This window comes from Macrobrachium rosenbergii, chromosome 21 (assembly GCF_040412425.1).
Source record: "Macrobrachium rosenbergii isolate ZJJX-2024 chromosome 21, ASM4041242v1, whole genome shotgun sequence".
Classification (NCBI taxonomy): domain Eukaryota; kingdom Metazoa; phylum Arthropoda; class Malacostraca; order Decapoda; family Palaemonidae; genus Macrobrachium; species Macrobrachium rosenbergii.
In genome coordinates, this window is record NC_089761.1 from 5112354 (window position 1) to 5118207 (window position 5854).

Here is a 5854-nt window from a genome sequence, read left to right on the forward strand (position 1 = left end):
CTTTTTCAATTCGGCTGAGTGCAGACACCGAAGAATTATTCAGTTTTAGAGAAAGTAACTGTATTTTCCTGCAGTTATCACTTCTTTGCACAGTGGTGTTTTTTTATTTGTTTTATCATACTCTAGACCTTTTCACTTCTATTTCTGTTTTCTAATGCCGACTCCCTTTCACCACAGTGAGCACTGGGCAGAAGCTTCTTTTGACTTTCCGTCCTATTTTGTTATTTGGCAGTAAGAGAGAATAAAAAAGAGCAGTAAAATATCAGCAGTTCGGCTGATATTTTGAGCCTGCCTCGCAAGCATCGTATACTAAAATTTTTCACTGTTACCAAACAAAGGACGATTTCTGTAATTGTTCGCGAGCTAAAGTATCTAATATATATATATATTTTTTTTACATAATATGGAAGTACTGAAGGAATCCACTTACTTTACTGGACGAAGTAGAAGAAGAAGAAGAAGAAGAAGAAGAAGAAGAAGAAGAAGAAGAAGAAGAAGAAGAAGAAGAAGAAGAAGCTCCCTAGGGTTTATAAATTTTTCAAGTCTAATTCTATACAAAGGCGGAAATACCAGATGGTTTATTCGACGCTTTTCAAACCCGGCCGCTGCAACTGAAACAACAGATATTCTGAAGCGAATATATTCACGGCATGAACTTTTAAAGCCAATGTTAGTCGACTGTAAGTCCCCTCTTAGCGCTAAAAGACTAAGCGCTATAGCGTGAGTAAATATATACGAAAATCAGTGTTTCCTAAATAAACTGAAATATATGAGACGTTACAACTACAGCTACAACTCAAATCTTGGCCGGTCTTGCGGGTGAAAACTGTCATCTTTTTATACAGGTAAAATAACTTTATGCAGCTACTAGATATTTTCTGTCATGGTAAACTGATGCTCTCTCGAGTAACTGAAATCCTAAAGTCTTCCTGATACGAGACCAGCAAGCAGACCTTGTAGATGGTGATCAACTCTTGAATGGCAATTAACCGTCTTCGTAAATTATTGCAGCCAATCTGTTTATGCTATATATATGTATATATATATATATATATATATATATATATATATATATATATATATATATATATACATACACACACACACACACACACACACACACACACACACACACACACATATATATATATATATATATATATATATATATATATATATATATATATATATATATATATATATATATATATATATATATATATACATACATACTTACGGATTACGAGGGGGAACTGCATACTGTACTTTAAAGTAATAATTTTGGCCTTACAAAAAAAATCCTTGTAAGCCCATAAACTAATAAAATGCAACGATAACTAATATGTGGTAGGTCGCCAAGTGAAGGTGGATTTCTTAACAGTAATTTATTATTTACAATCGCAACATGGAAGAAATTACCAGGGGAAACTGGACACTTTCACTAAGTTAATCAACTGGGAATTTACACAGCAGCAATGCTGAGTGAAATGGAAAAAGCGTCACAATTACAAATACTGGCCACATGTAAGTGGTACCTTTAGCCAGTTAGGCAATATTTCTATCAACCCCAATAGGGGTGGATTCTTCAGGCAATTGAGAACACAGAAGCATGGATAAGCTGGTAATGGCACTGATAACACTCATGGAAATGAGACAATTCCAGGTAAGACTAACGCTGAGATTACACTCTCTCTATAATGGAATAAATGCAAGAATTGGAGGGAGATCCTTTACTCTACTTATTTGCTAGCAAGGGGTGAGAATTACGTCATGCAGTCAAGGAGTTTACACACTAGGACAGTAGATCCACTGGTAAAGTTGAAGAGACAAGAAGTTACTGGAGCGATAAAGTTCGTGAGAGAGAGAGAGAGAGAGAGAGAGAGAGAGAGAGAGAGAGAGAGAGAGAGAGAGAGAGAGAGATGATAAAACGAGTAAAAAAAAAAAAAAAGACACTGGCCAACCAATTTCCCTTCCGGGGCAAATACCTTCGCTGCTCCCAGTTTGGCTTGCACACACACAACCTTATGTCGATGTGACCTAAGTTACTGGCGACATCCGGGAATTGGCACTATCAATCCAGTGTGAGAAAATGTGAGTTGCATAGTCATCCCCTGCTCGGGGTGTACAGGCAGAGGCCACCTGCACTAAGTATCGACTGGACTAGTCTGAGTTGAAATGAACTAAAGATGGCGGTGACCCCAACCTTATAAGGTTTTGATTGTTGCAGGGAGCATCGCTTCAGGCTACAACATTGGCGTGTACCTGGGAATTATGGAAATAGGTGTGGGCAGTAAAAGGTTGGAAAACTCAGCTGGAGATAAACTGAATATTAGGATTAAGACAGGGAAACAGCTATTTGCCCCACAAGTGTGTTCCTATGGGACACATAAAAGCCCATCCCTGGAAGAGGGTGAGACTGTTAATAGCTAAACCTCTCCTGTGGCTCCTAGGTCTGTGGGTATGCCTATCTCTCCTACAGTCTGGTATTTTCCTCATAAAGTTCTAAAGAGTTAGCGATCCAGCAACGATTTGCGTAAAAAAATATATATATAATGAAGACAGGAAAAGCCCACCAATAGGTCAACGTTTCGAAGCCAACCAACAGGCCTGATTATCAAGCTACAAAAGTAATAATAATGAATTAGTAAGATTAAATTTAGGAGATGAACCTTAAAATATACAAAATTACTTACAATAAAACAAAAACAGCTAAAAATTGGAGGCTGAGGAAGAAGTGAACCATAGAAAACACAAACGGTTCACGAGAGATAAAGAGGTGCAGACGTGGGATGGGCGTACAGTGTGAGGGGATAATTACCAGTCCTGACAAAGGGAAACGAGTTTTTATTTTTTCTATAAATTATTTTAAATAATAATACTAAGTTCCAGAAGTTAGAATTTGATTTTCACTCAAAGTTTAAAACAGAAGGTCGTATTACTAGATTCCCTAAAAACTTGGAAAATGGTGGCATTATCATTGAGACACAGGGTCATCTTATGATTCAATGTATGGCTTACACAAGGCCGGCAAAGTTAACGTTCTTTTCCGCCCAATCTTAGTGTCCTATAATAAAGACAATTGTAAACTAGCAAAGTATCTGGTTACCATGCTTGCCACATTCGCTGAAAGCTGGTGAAAATTCATACAATCTTTCTCAGGACTTGGATCTGATTATGGGAAGTTACGAAGTGAGGTCCTTTTTTACGAGCATACCTGTACAACAGACTACTGATATTATTTTTCATAAGCTTTTCTCTAGGGATGATTTTTGTTTTAATAGTTTTTGTAAGAATGATCTTAAGAAACTTAGATTAAGCAGTGCGGGGCACTGTTGTCCTTTTTAATTGATGGTAAGGCTATGGGCTCTCCACTTGGTTCCCTCTTTGCGGGTATCTTCATGTGGTCGCTGGAAGAGCAAATGCTTGATACATGTCCTTTAGTTACCATCCACTATTATTCTATAAGAAGTCAGTTGCCACTGGAAAGTTTTCAATTTGCATTGATTCGTTCCACCCTAATATTAAATTCTCGATTAAACACGAGATCAGCGATCAGTTATACTTTTTAGATATTCTAAGAATACGATATTCTCAACATTTCTCTACTTCAGTTTCTAGAAAAAAAGATATTCGCGGATCTGAGTACAAATTTTTACAATGCTTGTTCTTTCAATTTTAAGATTAATCCCTTGTTAGCTATGCTTCACTGAGCCTTTACCATATCTTCTTGTTGGCAAGCTTTTCATAGTGAAACCACGTTTTGCAAAAATACTTTTCCTACAACTGCTTTCCCTCCCACTTATTTTTGAAATATGGCTGTAGATTTTTTCATAGTATTTTGATCCACGTCATCCTACTCCTAACGCTCGTAAATTACCTTTCTACCCAGTCTTCCTTTTATTCATAATAACAGTTTTTTTATAATGAACTCCAGGCTTTCATGTCTGGTTATCTGCAGCCCTGAAAATAAAATTAAACCCACAAACTCATTGGCTATCGGTGGCCTTTTCAACTTCAAAGACCGTTTGGACCAGTTAATGACCTCATGTGTTATTTATGAGCTTCTTTGTCCTCGTTGTAATCTAGGAACCAATAAAGGATCCACACATCAGTTGCTTATGGTCAGAATCAACAACCATACAGCTAACTATCAGCTGTAGAACAGACTCTAAAATTCAAATCCAGAATTTTCTAGCATCAGGGATCATGCCGGTAAATGTAAATATTCAGTTCAATACAAAGACTGTAAGGTTTTGGCCAGAGCCTCCAGTCATCAGTAAACAATTAATAAGTCTATTAAAAAAAACTTGCCCACTCACTGAACGCCCATTCCACGTCTACACTAACTTCATCTCTAGTGAACTGTTTACCTTTTCGTGGTTCCAATCTTCCTCTCCCTCCGCACTCGGTGGCTGGTCCTTTTCATATTTTCGGCTGTTTTTATTCTATTATAAGAATTTGTGCATATTTAGAGGTTCGTCACTTAAATTTAATTGTACTAATTAGTTATCACTTTTGTAGCCTGATAATGAGGCCTGCTGGTTGGCTTCGAAACGTTGCAATTGGAGAACAAATTTCCCTGCATGTATATATATATATATATATATATATATATATATATATATATATATATATATATATATATGTATGTATATATATATATACATATGTATATATATATATATATATATATATATATATATATGTATGTATGTATGTATGTATATATATATGTATGTATATATATATATATATATATATATATATATATATATATATATATATATATATATATATATATATATATATATATATATATACATATATATAATCATGAAGCTACATGTCGCAATATCAAATTCACGCTACCTCAGAATATCTCCGATGGAGAATTATCACCGAAGGAATTTATATAAGTGATAAATGAATTGGTACCGCTGAGACGATTCATTTATCACTTATATAAATTCCCCCTTCGGTGGTAATTCTCCATCGGAGATATTCCCGAGGTAGATGTGAATTTGATATTAAGCGACATTTGTAACTTCATGATTGTATATAAATCACGGTGTGATAAAAATTTCATATATATATATATATATATATATATATATATATATATATATATATATATATATATATATATATATATATGTGTGTGTGTGTGTGTGTGTGTGTGTGTGTGTGTATATATGTATGTATATATATATATATATATATATATATATATATATATATATATATATATATATATATATATATATATATATATATATATTATAGAGAAATTAAAAAGTTATAAAAATCTTGTTCCTTCAACATGAAAATTGACTGGTAGCGTTCAATGATAGACAACTTACACATGTGGTAACACAAGGGTCTCAATGATTACAATAGAGGTGCATGTTATGACGGCAGTTCATTTTTCAGATATGCGATATAGCAACTTCAAAATAATGAAGCGAAGCATAAGCATCATATATAGAGAAAAGCCATTTCTTAGGTGAGGGCTAATCAAAATTTGTTTTGCAAGAGAACCTCATAAGCAATCATAAGTTAACTATTGTCTTAACAGCAATAATAACGCTGTGCTTTCTGTAATCTGAGATCATTGTTGATCACGATGCAAAGACCTCATAAATGAGAAAAGTATAGTGATTATATATGTATATATATATAAGTATATATATATTATATATATATATATATATATATATATATATATATATATATATATATATATATATATATATATATATATATATATATATATATATATATATATATATATATATATATATATATATATATATATATATATATATATATATATATATATATATATATATATATA